The sequence below is a fragment of the Palaemon carinicauda genome, chromosome 9, assembly GCF_036898095.1.
Source record: "Palaemon carinicauda isolate YSFRI2023 chromosome 9, ASM3689809v2, whole genome shotgun sequence".
Taxonomy (NCBI): domain Eukaryota; kingdom Metazoa; phylum Arthropoda; class Malacostraca; order Decapoda; family Palaemonidae; genus Palaemon; species Palaemon carinicauda.
In genome coordinates this window covers 33,412,375-33,429,834 of record NC_090733.1, presented here as the reverse complement: position 1 = coordinate 33,429,834, position 17,460 = coordinate 33,412,375, and the positions used below count along the sequence as shown (strand labels likewise).

Genomic DNA, 17,460 nt, shown 5'->3' with positions numbered 1-17,460 from the left:
TATATATCCAAAATTGATAAGAATAAAGCTATATGTTTATAGAATATCCAAGAACATAATATTTAAAATCGTTAAATGAATGAAAAAAAAATTACCAATTTGAAGAATGACCTTTGTGATTTCCTTCCTACGATCCACTGAAGTATTGTTATTGTTGTTTGAATCTCAATACCTAGTCATACTCTCAGGAGAAAAGTAAAAACATCATTCAATGCGTCACTGACGTTTCAGATTAGCAGGTAAAGTTTATTTTTTATCTTCTGAAAGCTGTAATGTTACATGGGACATTACTTTTCTGGAATTCTTAAAGCATATAAAAAATTTTACTACTTATATATATTATCATAGTTATTTTGTTAATTACACCTGTTATTGTCGTTATTTTTCGTTTATCATCCGGTTGTAATTATTGTTTGAATTTTCATGTTGGCCCGCAGCATTATTTTCAAGTGAGTTCTTGTATTAATAGTAGTAGTAGGAGCAGAGCGCTACAGTTCAAATTCAAATTTAAATTCAAAGAAATTATTGATGTAAAAATAACATCAAAAGGGGTGCATTAGCATGCTAATAAACTCGCCAACGAATATAGTGAAATATACATGCATAATACCATCAAACAGTATTATACAAACAAATCAAACAATGCCTACGTTATTTGTTCTAGTAAAAGTTAGGAAACTTTTTGACAATTTTGGTACAAACATCATTATTTAAAATATAACATACCTAATCTCTTATATTATTAAACCTGACATTTCTGAATTCTGGTAAGTTACTATATTCCAATATATAATGATATAGTGTATGATTACGTGATTCACCACATAACCTACAGGTGTAATGGGAGAATGTTATCCTTTTGGTATTTTTATTTTTTTTTCTGTGAAATTGATTCATCATCCGACTCTAATATCTTTAAAATTATCTGTTAGTAATATTGATTATAAAAATCATTTAAAGAAAATTTATTTCATCAACAAATGCATGTAACATTATTGCCATTACCTTCTTATGTTTTTCTCTCTCTATCTAATACGTGGTCTTGAGTCGTTCTTTTTATTCTCGTTTTGGCCATACTGGCATAAGAGAAACACGTAGGAGAAGCCGAATGGGCATGCTTCCCCGTCCATTAAAGATATTTGTTTTGGGTCATTAGAGAAGACATTGACGTATCCCTTTTCAAAGGTAAGACTTCGTTATTATCTAGAAGATTATTATAAGGATAGGGAATAATATGTTATAGATAGAGAGGAAAAGCGATCAGAATGGATGCAGTGGCTTGCCAATGTCCGGTAAAGTTTGCATACATCCACGTGGTCGTGTTGCATCATTTTACAAGACACCCTATTTATTCACTTGTGTATGATACATTCTTTTCTTTTTTAAAAAAAGGGGAATGTGAACATGTTAGTAACATTAAGACCTTGTTTTCCTGAAAACCATATTAGCTGTACGAAAAATAATGGTTCCTTATATGTAAATTTATTTTCAATGCCAAGAGGGCGTCACGAAGTAGCCGACCTGTAGGACACCTCGGGACTCCCCTTTTCCCTCCCTCCCATGGAAAATTCCATTGTTTATGATCTTAGATTGGGCTATACAATTGTTTCTGAAAGCCCAGCAGATATTTTTATTGTCAATTGAATAGTTATATTTCCTTTGGAAAATAGTTTAGGATATAGAAATTATTCAATGTCGTTAGGTACTGTATATGAGTTAACCTATGTCCTCCTATACCCTCCCTAACCTAGACACAGTGGCCACAGAAACCTTCTATAGCCTAGCCTAGAATTGCCTATAAACCTTGAGTAGGGTATTTTTAAAGAGGTTTGCGGAGGCCTAGCCTATGCTATATTGCGTTGAAGGGCATATTAGCCTAATTTACCTCGCCTAACCTTGTGAGATTTCCTTTGCCTCTTAAACCTTGAAGGTTACCTCCTCTATTTTCACATATATGATTTGTTCTTTAGGGAAATTGAAAACTATTGTTTCATATTATTGTAAAATTATCAAATAGAAGTATCCTGTAATTTTGTTTTGAAACTGGAGCTTAGTAATTATATTTTTTTCTTTGTTATTACAAAGCTTTTAGAGGTAGGCATTATTGTTTGAAGAATAAGAAATTAAATAACTGTAATAATTACAGGGAACCAGTCTTGGAGACCTGTGAGCATGAATCAGTCTGGGAGATCTGTGATCTTTGACTCAGTCTGGAAGATCAAATTATGGAATAGTGTACAACATTTTGAACTGAATAAAACTAGAGATAAGGATCACGTCTCTTTCTCTCTTACACGTCGAATGTCAAGTTTACTCTTGGTGAATAACAGAAATTTATATCAGGAGGAAAAGAAAAATCCACCGGAACATATGGTGGCAACGGTGGGATTAATAGCCTTATGCAGTTATGCTATTAATTCCACTTACCCATTTGGCCTAAGTATTGCAGGTCACACTAATGTTTTTGTATATTTTCATGGAAATATTTTTTTTTTTTTGAACTGTAACATCCTATGTATAAGGTATGTATAACTTATACTTTGCATGTAATTCTTAATGTCTGATAATATTTACATATTTGGGGATTTTTCTGTTTAAATGTTTTTTGTTAAATTATTGTATTAAAATGGTCAGTGCCATGGATGACTCGTACAGAGAACTAATAGAGTTAGAAAGCGAAGTTAGACAAACTGCAAGGGAAACACAGAATCTTACACAGTCCTATCAGGGAGTTTTGACACAGGTAGGGGATTTAACACAGCAGGTTCAAAAAATGGACAGGGAGATGTCTAATATACAAGGGACAATGCAGCACCTTATACAAATCCTTAATGACACTCAACACCCAGTAGTGTCTTTGCCACATACTCCACATAATCCATACAACCTTTGCTCAGATACACACATCAATACAATATTAGGAACACTACCATACAGTTCCCCAATCCCTCCATGTACGAACACACAAAGCACACCACAAAGCGCATCTGCACTCATGAGTACAGTACCCCTAACACCTATAAGGGCATGGCCAACAACACACAACCCTACAATTCCAACACCACCTACACCATCCCCCATCCCTAATCCACCACCAGCCTACCTGCCTCCTCAACTTTCTGTTAATCAGACAAACCCTTCCATTATACAGCAAGGTAATCAGTGTGTCACATCCAATCCTTTTATTGGATCTTTCAGTAATGCTAATCCATTCCTTTATTCAAATACTACTCCAGTAGCAGTTTCTCATGATATACCTAGTTTAAGGCCAAAAGATGTATCTCTCCTCAAGCTTGCAGAGCTTAAGGGTGTAGTTCCCGACAATAGGTTGAATACTTTCTTTAGGCAAGTAGAGTCATGCACGGGCTCAGATGATAAGAGGATAGAAGTTGCCATGGCTAGGGCTGAACAGGATATAGCTACTTTCTTGGCCGCTGAGATACAAAAGAATGGTAATAATCTGTCTTGGAGTGAGATTAAAAGGCTCATGAAACAACAGTTTATAGGTGCAGCAACTCTTTTACAGGCATGACAAGAGATAACTGCCATGACTTATTACTTTGATGAACCTCCTAGTTCTTTTGTTAATAAATTGCAGTGTAAAATTTCAGCTTTAACATTGAAGTTCCCCAATGATCCAATTCCAACATCAGAGAAGTTCCTTAAGACAAAGATATATAGAGGCTTAAATTCACGAGTTCAAGTTAAATTAGTTGATTTCTTGGCAGACCATATACCTTTAAAGAATTTCATGGCATATGCAGAAGAAGAATATTATAGGGCTCAGGGCATAATTATTAGTAATAACAACAGAGTCTTGCCCATTTCGGGTGCTGGAAGTTCCCAGTCACCAATTCCAGCAACAAATACCCCTCCGGTAGGAACTCCATGTAATGAAATAGAGAAATTAACTAGAAAATTGGATGAGTTAAATAAGAAAATTGAGAAAGTATCCATGACGAGACAAAATAATAATAAAAAGTACTGTGCTTTTTGCAAAGTAGCCACTCATAATCTGTCTGATTGTCCTTATAATCCACTCAAGGGAGTATGCTTTGATTGTCATCAATCAAATGTTAGGAAAGGTCATGTAGGATGTCCAGGACAATTAGGTGGAGAGAGTTCACTATGACTAGGTCACGCCAGATCTCCAAGTATAAGTTTGATGGTTAATGATTGCATGATAGGAGCTTTAGTTGATACAGGTAGTTGAGCCAGTATAGTCAAGAAATTCTTTGTGGACAGTTTAGGTTTGAAGCCTGCAAAGATGAGAAATTTACCACAGTTAACGGGAGTTACAGACACAGTTGTATCGGTATTAGGATCGGTTTATTTGGGTGTTAATGTTGGCCCTAGAGTTGTTACTCATTTATTTTATATTGTGCCAGACCCACTTTTAGATACAGAAGTCCTTTTGGGTGCAGATTTACTTGGGATTGCTTGTTTAACATGGGATCATAAGAAAGGTATCCTGGTTTGGGATAATATTACGTACCGTGTGCGGCTTCTTAAAATGAGACCTTCCACAAAGAGAATTAGGAATCTCAGGATAGTTGAATCCTCAAATCCCAATGTAGATGAGATTAGGTTAAAGAAAAAGATTATTCTACCTCCTTCCTCAGCAGGAATGTATGCAGTTAACATAAATGAAGATGCGGATACAGTACTTCTATTGGAACCAGGAATGAAACATAGTGGTGCTATGAATGCTTTGTGCCTTAAAGTTAATAACAATAAGGAAGTCTTTATACCTCTAATAAATAGTACAAATGGTATAGTTAAGTTAAAGATAGGAATGTTGATAGGTACTTATAAAAAGATTGATGAAAGGGACATCAGTTCAGAATCTCCCATATGTAGAAAGATTGAGATTAAGAATGAGCTTATCCCTGAAAGCATGCGTGTTGCACCAGGACAAGGATGGACTAGAGAGGAGAAATTAGAAAATTTAATTGCACAACACGATTGGTCCAATCTAGATGATGAACAACAGGCCCAGTTAGAGAACATGGTAATGGAAAATCATCAAATTTTTATATTAGAAAATAATGAATTAGGAAAATTTCCGGGGATTCAAGGGCATATTAATGTTAGTGATCCACAGCTAGTTAGGACCCCTATGTATAGATATCCTGAGAAAGCTAAGCAACTTATTGCCGATATGTTAGAGGATATGGAGGCCAAAGATATAATTGAGCCATCCACAGCTGCATGGTTAAGTCCTATAGTTTTAGTTAGGAAGCCTGATAACTCGCAAAGAATGTGTCTGGATTATAGGAAAGTTAACACACACCTACAAACTGATATTCATCCTCTACCTAGATTAGAAGAGTTAGTTGAGTCAGCTTCCGGGAATCAGTTTTATGCCTCGTTGGACATGAAAGAAGCTTACTACCAGGTAGAATTGGAGGAAGATAGTAGAGATTTGACAACTTTTATTGATGGAGTCTCCCTGTATAGATTCAAGAGACTCCCCTTTGTTGTAGTCCAGCCATATTTTCAAGAGTAATAGGAAATATCTTAGCTCCCTTAATAAAGAAAGGCTGGGTCAAGAATTATTTAGACGATAGAGTCGTCTGGGCCCCTAGTTTGGAAGAATTAATTGGGAGATTGGGAGAGTTGTTCAAACTGTTAGGTGAAAAGGGAGTGAAGCTAAATATTAAGAAATGTCAGTTCGCTCAAGAAGAGGTAAAATTTCTGGGCCATATCATATCTAGGGATGGATGCAAACCTTGTCCGGACAAACGTCAGTGCAATCAGAGATATGAGAGCTCCCACTAATGTAAAAGAAACTAGAAGATTTTTAGGTATGTGTGGGTTTCATAGGAAGCACCTACACAATTTTGCTAAAATTGCTGTCCCCTTGACCAATCTCTTAAGAATGAAAGAACAATTTAGTTGGACACCAGAGTGTCAGTCTAGTTTTGAGCAGCTAAAACAACTTTTGATGACAGCTTCAGTACTGGTAAAAGCAGATATGACAAAGCCTTTTCAGTTGTTCACAGATGCTAGTCTAGACCATGTAGGTGCAGTACTGATGCAGGAGAGTGATGGTCTTTTGAAACCTGTTGGATACTTTTCAAAGAAATTGAAACCTGTCGAACAGAGGTATTCAACTACTGATAGGGAAGCTTTGGCCATAGTCTTGGCCTGTAGGCGGTTTCATCATTTTCTTTGGTGTACCATGTTTACGGTTCAGACAGATCATCAGCCTCTTGTGTCAGTCTTCAAGAGAAAGACAAAGTCTCCTAGGATGAATAGATGTATTATTGAAATGTAAGATTATCGCTTTAAGGTTGTATATAGGCCAGGAAAGCTCAATGAAGTTGCTGATCAGTTAAGCAGGCCAGTTAGAGCAATTTTCCACAATAATCAAGATAATTATCGGTTTCATCATTTTCTTTGGTGTACCATGTTTACGGTTCAGACAGATCATCAGCCTCTTGTGTCAGTCTTCAAGAGAAAGACAAAGTCTCCTAGGATGAATAGATGTATTATTGAAATGTAAGATTATCGCTTTAAGGTTGTATATAGGCCAGGAAAGCTCAATGAAGTTGCTGATCAGTTAAGCAGGCCAGTTAGAGCAATTTTCCACAATAATCAAGATAATTATCTTGGTTTAGGTATGGGAGAATTTAGAGATAAACAGGTAAGTGAAGCCAGATGGGGTGACTTGATTGCTTACTTAGAAGGAGGAAAATCACCTAGGAAGAGGTTTCCCAGAGCTTTAATTCATCAATTTATACTGTATGAGGGTTTGTTGTACCTGAGTTCTGATAAGCAAGATAATAGTATTCAGTTAAGACTTGTGGTGCCTCAAGAGCTTAGGAAAGCAGCCTTAAAATTTGGTCATGAGTCTGTTGCAAGTCATTTAGGTAGGAGAAAAACTATTGACGCTTTGGAGACGTACTTCTATTGGCCCTCACTTAGATCTGATGTAGTTAAATATGTTAAAGAATGTATTACATGTCAAGCTCATAAAGACAGTCCGTCCTTACAGCAAAAGTTCCATGAACTACCTCCAGTACATAAACCCTTGGAGCGTATCAGTATTGATTTGACAAACATGGTGTCTGGTGCAAATGGATACAGGTATGTTCTTACCCTCATTGATCACTATTCACGCTATGTGAAGTTTTACCCACTGAGGAACACGACGACAGATGTTGTCAGTAAAGACTTTGAAAAGTATTTAAACGACTTTGGGGTTCCAAGGTGTGTAATTCTTGACAATGGTGCTGAATTTACCTCACAACAGTTTAGAGATCTTTGTAGAGTGAACAACATAAATACTGGTTTCATCACACCATACCACCCTGAAGGTAACAGTATCTCTGAAAGGGTGCACAGGACCATGAAAACTTTGTTGAATATCATGTGTCAGGGTCATCCATATCAATGGCCAAAATATTTTGGAGAGACACAGAGAACCCTTAATTGTGCAATACATGCCACCACTGGTGAACAGCCTCACTATGTATTTTTTAGCCATAGGCCCTTTAGGCAAATTCTCAGTGAAGTGTCTTCAATGGATGATGAGGTGACGGACTCTGATCTCGCTCGATCCCATTAAATAATTCAAAAGACACACGCTGAAATGGCAAGAACATTTGTCAATATTGCCAATCGAAAAAGAGTGAACAAAAAGGTGGAACTACATTCCCTAGAATGAGTAAAGAATGAGACCCAGTTACCAGGTACAAGCCGTAAATTAAATGTGAAATGGCTTGGACCATATAAAGTGATAGAAAGTGTTTGCGATGGGTCTACCTATGTGATACAAAATGTTTTCAATGACACTGTACTTGAGCGTGCTGCTGATAAACTCAAACCATTCTATGGGGATGAACAGTACTTATTGAATATGCAAGAGCACACAGAAAATGTGCCTGACATAGTAACTGAGGGAGTTCGCACAAGAGGCGCAAGAAATATTGTACCTCCTTCCCGTCTCATAGAAGAGATATAGACTCTGTTAGTGAATTTTGCTGAGAGGATAGCCTACTATATACTCTCAGTATGATTGTAAAGCAAACCTGTTCCTATACGTTCATGATACTGTACCTGTATTTTTTGTATTTTTCTTTTTTACTTTTAGAATATTTTTGTAAGTTGTAAACTCTGGAATTATTAAAAGTTGATGAATATATTTTTTTTCTACTATAAAAAAAATGTGATAAAAATATATAATGGATCATAAAAAAATTGCCCTGATTATGAGTGTTGTAGTGGTCCCATGGATCTTGTTTTATAGTAATTAGTTCTGCTCTTGTGGTACTGGTTTTGTACAAATCAGGATGGAGTGCGCCCCTTTCCGAACTCCTTTGAGACTCGTGATGTGAGAGTCGTTTCTAACCAAGCGGTATGGACAGTTAGGTAGTCATTAGGGCACCTCAATAGCAGCCAACGTTTCCCTTCTCAAGTGGTGAGCTCTGTTGAGGTAGAGTGACATGATCTCCTGTGTAAGTGGAGTCAATCTAACCGCAACATAGGGCTAGGCAAAGCTACTAGGAAAGTTATCCGAATGCACACCTTTAGGGTAGTGTCCCCATTAAGTGCTCCAAGATATCCATGTTTTGATTGTACAAGAGTAATCTCTTCCCTTTATTGAGAGTGTTTCTGATTTTGTTGAACCGAGATCTGTATTCCACGGTAGCAAACACATGTAAAGGGTTATTCAAGACCATGATGGAATGTGGCCTGATATTAGAGTGGACATGAATCAATTTTTCCCTAAGGGAAAAGCTTTGTAATGGGAGAATGTTATCCTTTTGGTATTTTTATTTTTTTCTGTGAAATTGATTCATCATCCGACTCTAATATCTTTAAAATTATCTCTGTTAGTAATATTGATTATAAAAATCATTTAAAGAAAATTTATTTCATCAACGAATGCATGTAACATTATTGCCATTACCTTCTTATGTTTTTCTCTCTCTATCTAATACGTGGTCTTGAGTCGTTCTTTTTATTCTCGTTTTGGCCATACTGGCATAAGAGAAACACGTAGGAGAAGCCGAATGGGCATGCTTCCCCGTCCATTAAAGATATTTGTTTTGGGTCATTAGAGAAGACATTGACGTATCCCTTTTCAAAGGTAAGACTTCGTTATAATCTAGAAGATTATTATAAGGATAGGGAATAATATGTTATAGATAGAGAGGAAAAGCGATCAGAATGGATGCAGTGGCTTGCCAATGTCCGGTAAAGTTTGCATACACCCACGTGGTCGTGTTGCATCATTTTACAAGACACCCTATTTATTCACTTGTGTATGATACATTCTTTTCTTTTTTAAAAAAAGGGGAATGTGAACATGTTAGTAACATTAAGACCTTGTTTTCCTGAAAACCATATTAGCTGTACGAAAAGTAATGGTTCCTTATATGTAAATTTATTTTCAATGCCAAGAGGGCGTCACGAAGTAGCCGACCTGTAGGACACCTCGGGACTCCCCTTTTCCCTCCCTCCCATGGAAAATTCCATTGTTTATGATCTTAGATTGGGCTATACAATTGTTTCTGAAAGCCCAGCAGATATTTTTATTATCAATTGAATAGTTATATTTCCTTTGGAAAATAGTTTAGGCTATAAAAATTATTCAATGTCGTTAGGTACTGTATATGAGTTAACCTATGTCCTCCTATACCCTCCCTAACCTAGACACAGTGGCCACAGAAACCTTCTATAGCCTAGCCTAGAATTGCCTAAAACCCTTGAGTAGGGTATTTTTAAAGAGGTTTGTGGAGGCCTAGCCTATGCTATATTGCGTTGAAGGGCATATTAGCCTAATTTACCTCGCCTAACCTTGTGAGATTTCCTTTGCCTCTTAAACCTTGAAGGTTACCTCCTCTATTTTCACATATATGATTTGTTCTTTAGGGAAATTGAAAACTATTGTTTCATATTATTGTAAAATTATCAAATAGAAGTATCCTGTAATTTTGTTTTGAAACTGGAGCATAGTAATTATATTTTTTTCTTTGTTATTACAAAGCTTTTAGAGGTAGGCATTATTGTTTGAAGAATAAGAAAATTAAATAACTGTAATAATTACAGGGAACCAGTCTTGGAGACCTGTGAGCATGAATCAGTCTGGGAGATCTGTGATCTTGGACTCAGTCTTGAAGATCAAATTATGGAATAGTGTACAACATTTTGAACTGAATAAAACTAGAGATAAGGATCACGTCTCTCTCTCTCTCTCTTACACGTCGAATGTCAAGTTCACTTTTGGTGAATAACAAAAATTTATATCAGGAGGAAAAGAAAAATCCACCGGGACATATGGTGGCAGCGGTGGGATTAATAGCCTTATGCAGTTATGCTATTGATTCCACTTACTCATGAGGCCTAAGTATTGCAGGTCACACTAATGTTTTTGTATATTTTCATGGAAAATTTTTTTTTTTTTGAACTGTAACATCCTATGTATAAGGTATGTATAACTTATACTTTGCATGTAATTCTTAATGTCTGATAATATTTACATATTTGGGGATTTTTCTGTTTAAATGTTTTTTGTTAAATTATTGTATTAAAATGGTCAGTGCCATGGATGACTCGTACACAGAACTAATAGAGTTAGAAAGCGAAGTTAGACAAACTGCAAGAGGAACACTGAATCTTACACAGTCCTATCAGGGAGTTTTGACACAGGTAGGGGATTTAACACAGCAGGTTAAAAAAATGGACAGGGAGATGTCTAATATTCAGGGGACAATGCAGCACCTTATACAAATCCTCAATGACACTCAACCCCCAGTAGTGTCCTTGCCACATACTCCACATAATCCATACAACTCTTGCCCAGATACACACATCAATACAATATTAGGAACACTACCATACAGTTCCCCAATCCCTCCATGTACGAACACACAAAGCGCATCTGCACTCATGAGTACAGTACCCCTAACACCTATAAGGGCATGGCCAACAACACACAACCCTACAATTCCAACACCACCTACACCATCCCCCATCCCTAATTCACCACCAGCCTACATGCCTCCTCAACTTTCTGTTAATCAGACAAACCCTTTCATTATACAGCAAGGTAATCAGTGTGTCACATCCAATCCTTTTATTGGATCTTTCAGTAATGCCAATCCATTCCTTTATTCAAATACTACTCCAGTAGCATTTTCTCATGATATACCTAGTTTAAGGCCAAAAGATGTATCTCTCCTCAAGCTTGCAGAGCTTAAGGGTGTAGTTCCCGACAATAGGTTGAATACTTTCTTTAGGCAAGTAGAGTCATGCACGGGCTCAGATGATAAGAGGATAGAAGTTGCCATGGCTAGGGCTGAACAGGATATAGCTACTTTCTTGGCCGCTGAGATACAAAAGAATGGTAATAATCTGTCTTGGAGTGAGATTAAAAGGCTCATGAAACAACAGTTTATAGGTGCAGCAACTCTTTTACAGGCATGACAAGAGATAACTGCCATGACTTATTACTTTGATGAACCTCCTAGTTCTTTTGTTAATAAATTGCAGCGTAAAATTTCAGCTTTAACATTGAAGTTCCCCAATGATCCAATTCCAACATCAGAGAAGTTCCTTAAGACAAAGATATATAGAGGCTTAAATTCACGAGTTCAAGTTAAATTAGTTGATTTCTTGGCAGACCATATACCTTTAAAGAATTTCATGGCATATGCAGAAGAAGAATATTATAGGGCTCAGGGCATAATTATTAGTAATAACAACAGAGTCTTGCCCATTTCGGGTGCTGGAAGTTCCCAGTCACCAATTCCAGCAACAAATACCCCTCCGGTAGGAACTCCATGTAGTGAAATAGAGAAATTAACTAGAAAATTGGATGAGTTAAATAAGAAAATTGAGAAAGTATCCATGACGAGACAAAATAATAATAAAAAGTACTGTGCTTTTTGCAAAGTAGCCACTCATAATCTGTCTGATTGTCCTTATAATCCACTCAAGGGAGTATGCTTTGATTGTCATCAATCAAATGTTAGGAAAGGTCATGTAGGATGTCCAGGACAATTAGGTGGAGAGAGTTCACTATGACTAGGTCACGCCAGATCTCCAAGTATAAGTTTGATGGTTAATGATTGCATGATAGGAGCTTTAGTTGATACAGGTAGTTGTGCCAGTATAGTCAAGAAATCCTTTGTGGACAGTTTAGGTTTGAAGCCTGCTAAGATGAGAAATTTACCACAGTTAATGAGAGTCACAGACACAGTTGTACCGGTATTAGGATCGGTTTATTTGGGTGTTAATGTTGGCCCTAGAGTTGTTACTCATTTATTTTATATTGTGCCAGACCCACTTTTAGATACAGAAGTCCTTTTGGGTGCAGATTTACTTGGGATTGCTTGTTTAACATGGGATCATAAGAAAGGTATCTTGGTTTGGGATAATATTACGTACCGTGTGCGGCTTCTTAAAATGAGACCTTCCACAAAGAGAATTAGGAATCTCAGGATAGTTGAATCCTCAAATCTCAATGTAGATGAGATTAGGTTAAAGAAAAAGATTATTCTACCTCCTTCCTCAGCAGGAATGTATGCAGTTAACGTTAATGAAGATGCGGATACAGTACTTCTATTGGAACCAGGAATGAAACATAGTGGTGCTATGAATGCTTTGTGCCTTAAAGTTAATAACAATAAGGAAGTCTTTAAACTTCTAATAAATAGTACAAAGGGTATAGTTAAGTTAAAGATAGGAATGTTGATAGGTACTTATAAAAAGATTGATGAAAGGGACATCAGTTCAGAATCTCCCATATGTAGAAAGATTGAGATTAAGAATGAGCTTATCCCTGAAAGCATGCGTGTTGCACCAGGACAAGGATGGACTAGAGAGGAGAAATTAAAAAATTTAATTGCACAACACGATTGGTCCCATCTAGATGATGAACAACAGGCCCAGTTGAAGAACGTGGTAATGGAAAATCATCAAATTTTTATATTAGAAAATAATGAATTAGGAAAATTTCCGGAGTTCAAGGGCATATTAATGTTAGTGATCCACAGCCAGTTAGGACCCCTATGTATAGATATCTTGAGAAAGCTAAGCAACTTATTGCCGATATGTTAGAGGATATGGAGGCCAAAGATATAATTGAGCCATCCACAGCTGCATGGTTAAGTCCTATAGTTTTAGTTAGGAAGCCTGATAACTCGCAAAGAATGTGTCTGGATTATAGGAAAGTTAACACACCTCCAAACTGATATTCATCCTCTACCTAGATTAGAAGAGTTAGTTGAGTCAGCTTCCGGGAATCAGTTTTATGCCTCGTTGGACATGAAAGAAGCTTACTACCAGGTAGAATTGGAGGAAGATAGTAGAGATTTGACAACTTTTATTGATGGAGTCTCCCTGTATAGATTCAAGAGACTCCCCTTTGGGTTGAGTTGTAGTCCAGCCATATTTTCAAGAGTAATAGGAAATATCTTAGCTCCCTTAATAAAGAAAGGCTGGGTCAAGAATTATTTAGTCGATATAGTCGTCTGGGCCCCTAGTTTGGAAGAATTAATTGGGAGATTGGGAGAGTTGTTCAAACTGTTAGGTGAAAAGGGAGTGAAGCTAAATATTAAGAAATGTCAGTTCGCTCAAGAAGAGGTAAAATTTCTGGGCCATATCATATCTAGGGATGGATGCAAACCTTGTCCGGACAACGTAAGTGCAATCAGAGATATGAGAGCTCCCACTAATGTAAAAGAAACTAGAAGATTTTTAGGTATGCGTGGGCTTTATAGGAAGCACCTACACAATTTTGCTAAAATTGCTGTCCCCTTGACCAATCTCTTAAGAATGAAAGAACCATTTATTTGGACACCAGAGTGTCAGTCTAGTTTTGAGCAGCTAAAACAACTTTTAATGACAGACCCAGTACTGGTAAAAGCAGATATGACAAAGCCTTTCCAGTTGTTTACAGATGCTAGTCTAGACCATGTAGGTGCAGTACTGATGCAGGAGAGTGATGGTCTTTTGAAACCTGTTGGATACTTTTCAAAGAAATTGAAACCTGTCGAACAGAGGTATTCAACTACTGATAGGGAAGCTTTGGCCATAGTCTTGGCCTGTAGGCGGTTTCATCATTTTCTTTGGGGTACCATGTTTACGGTTCAGACAGATCATCAGCCTCTTGTGTCAGTCTTCAAGAGAAAGACAAAGTGTCCTAGGATGAATAGATGGATTATTGAAATGCAAGATTATCGCTTTAAGGTTGTATATAGGCCAGGAAAGCTCAATGAAGTTGCTGATCAGTTAAGCAGGCCAGTTAGAGCAATTTTCCACAATAATCAAGATAATTATCTTGGTTTAGGTAAGGAAGAATTTAGAGATAAACAGGTAAGTGAAGCCAGATGGGGTGACTTGATTGCTTACTTAGAAGGAGGAAAATTACCCAGGAAGAGGTTTCCCAGAGCTTTAATTCATCAGTTTATACTGTATGAGGGTTTGTTGTACCTGAGTTCTGATAAGCAAGATAATAGTATTCAGTTAAGACTTGTGGTGCCTCAAGAGCTTAGGAAAGCAGCCTTAAAATTTGGTCATGAGTCTGTTGCAAGTCATTTAGATAGGAGAAAAACTATTGACGCTTTGGAGACGTACTTCTATTGGCCCTCACTTAGATCTGATGTAGTTAAATATGTTAAAGAATGTATTACATGTCAAGCTCATAAAGACAGTCCGTCCTTACAGCAAAAGTTCCATGAACTACTTCCAGTACATAAACCCTTGGAGCGTATCAGTATTGATTTGACAGACATGGTGTCTGGTGCAAATGGATACAGGTATGTTCTTACCATCATTGATCACTATTCACGCTATGTGAAGTTTCACCCACTGAGGAACAAGACTACAGATGTTGTCAGTAAAAACTTTGAAAAGTATTTAAACGACTTTGGAGTTCCAAGGTGTGTAATTCTTGACAATGGTGCTGAATTTACCTCACAACAGTTTAGAGATCTTTGTAGAGTGAACAACATAAATACTGGTTTCATCACACCATACCACCCTGAAGGTAACAGTATCTTTGAAAGGATGCACAGGACCATGAAAACTTTGTTGAATGTCATGTGTCAGGGTCATCCATATCAATGGCCAAAATATTTAGGAGAGACACAGAGAACCAGTAATTGTGCAATACATGCCACCACTGGTGAACAGCCTCACTATGTATTTTTCAGCCGTAGGCCCTTTAGGCAAATTCTCAGTGAAGTGTCTTCAATGGATGATGAGGTGACGGACTCTGATCTCGCTCGATCCCATGAAATAATTCAAGACACATGCTGAAATGGCAAGAACATTCGTCAATATTGCCAATCGAAAAAGAGTGAACAAAAAGGTGGAACTACATTCCCTAGTATGAGTAAAGAATGAGACCCAGTTACCAGGTACAAGCCGTAAATTAAATGTGAAATGGCTTGGGCCATATAAAGTGATAGAAAGTGTTCGCGATGGGTCTACCTATGTGATACAAAATGTTTTTAATGACACTGTACTTGAGCATGCTGCTGATAAACTCAAACCATTCTATGGGGATGAACAGTACTTATTGAATATGCAAGAGCACACAGAAAATGTGCCTGACATAGTAACTGAGGGAGTTCGCACAAGAAATATTTTACCTCCTTCCCGTCTCATAGAAGAGATATAGACTCTGTTAGTGAATTTTGCTGAGAGGATAGCCTACTATATACTCTCAGTATGATTGTAAACCAAACCTGTTCCTATACGTTTATGATACTGTACCTGTATTTTTTGTATTTTTCTTTTTTACTTTTAGAATATTTTTGTAAGTTGTAAACTCTGGAATTATTAAAAGTTGATGAAAAGATTTTTTTTCTACTATAAAAAAATTGTGATAAAAATATATAATGGATCATAGAAAAATTGCCCTGATTATGAGTGTTGTAGTGGTCCCATGGATCTTGTTTTATAGTAATTAGTTCTGCTCTTGTGGTACTGGTTTTGTACAAATCAGGATGGAGTGCGCCCCTTTCCGAACACCTTTGAGACTCGTGATGTGAGAGTCGTTTCTAACCAAGCGTTATGGACAGTTAGGTAGTCATTAGGACACCTCAATAGCAGCCAACTTTTCCCTTCTTAAGTGGTGAGCTCTGTTGAGGTAGAGTGACATGATCTCCTGTGTAAGTGGAGTCAATCTAACCGCAACATAGGGCTGGGCAAAGCTACTAGGAAAGTTTCCGAATGCACACCTTTAGGGTAGTGTCCCCATTAAGTGCTCCAAGATATCCATGTTTTGATTGTACAAGAGTAATCTCTTCCCTTTATTGAGAGTGTTTCTGATTTTGTTGAACCGAGATCTGTATTCCACGGTAGCAAACACATGTAAAGGGTTATTCAAGACCATGATGGAATGTGGCCTGATATTAGAGTGGACATGAATCAATTTTTCCCTAAGGGAAAAGCTTTGTAATGGGAGAATGTTATCCTTTTGGTATTTTTATTTTTTTTCTGTGAAATTGATTCATCATCCGACTCTAATATCTTTAAAATTATCTTTGTTAGTAATATTGATTATAAAAATCATTTAAAGAAAATTTATTTCATCAACGAATGCATGTAACATTATTGCCATTACCTTCTTATGTTTTTCTCTCTCTATCTAATACATGGTCTTGAGTCATTCTTTTTATTCTCGTTTTGGCCATACTGACATAAGAGAAACACGTAGGAGAAGCCGAATGGGCATGCTTCCCCGTCCATTAAAGATATTTGTTTTGGGTCATTAGAGAAGACATTGACGTATCCCTTTTCAAAGGTAAAACTTCGTTATTATCTAGAAGATTATTATAAGCATAGGGAATAATATGTTATAGATGGAGAGGAAAAGCGATCAGAATGGATGCAGTGGCTTGCCAATGTCCGGTAAAGTTTGCATACACCCTCGTGGTCGTGTTGCATCATTTTACAAGACACCCTATTTATTCACTTGAGTATGATACATTCTTTTCTTTTTTTTTAAAAAGGGGAATGTGAACATGTTAGTAACATTAAGACCTTGTTTTCCTGAAAACCATATTAGCTGTACGAAATGTAATGGTTCCTTATATGTAAATTTATTTTCAATGCCAAGAGGGCGTCACGAAGTAGCCGACCTGTAGGACACCTCAGGACTCCCCCTTTCCCTTTCTCCCATGGAAAATTCCATTGTTTATGATCTTAGATTGGGCTATACAATTGTTTCTGAAAGCCCAGCAGATATTTTTATTATCAATTGAATAGTTATATTTCCTTTGGAAAATAGTTTAGGCTATAAAAATTATTCAATGTCGTTAGGTACTGTATATGAGTTAACCTATGTCCTCCTATACCCTCCCTAACCTAGACCCAGTGGCCACAGAAACCTTCTATAGCCTAGCCTAGAATTGCCTATAAACCTTGAGTAAGGTATTTTTAAAGAGGTTTGCGGAGGCCTAGCCTATGCTATATTGCGTTGAAGGGCATATTAGCCTA

The 17,460-nt window shown here is 37.0% G+C and overlaps 2 pseudogenes; both read left to right on the top strand.

Moving 5' to 3' along the window:
* Window positions 1-2,626: 2,626 nt before the first annotated feature.
* Window positions 2,627-4,132, top strand: LOC137646339 (uncharacterized; annotated as a pseudogene).
* Window positions 4,133-10,542: 6,410 nt separating this feature from the next.
* Window positions 10,543-12,036, top strand: LOC137646338 (uncharacterized; annotated as a pseudogene).
* The last annotated feature ends 5,424 nt before the right edge of the window (window positions 12,037-17,460 follow it).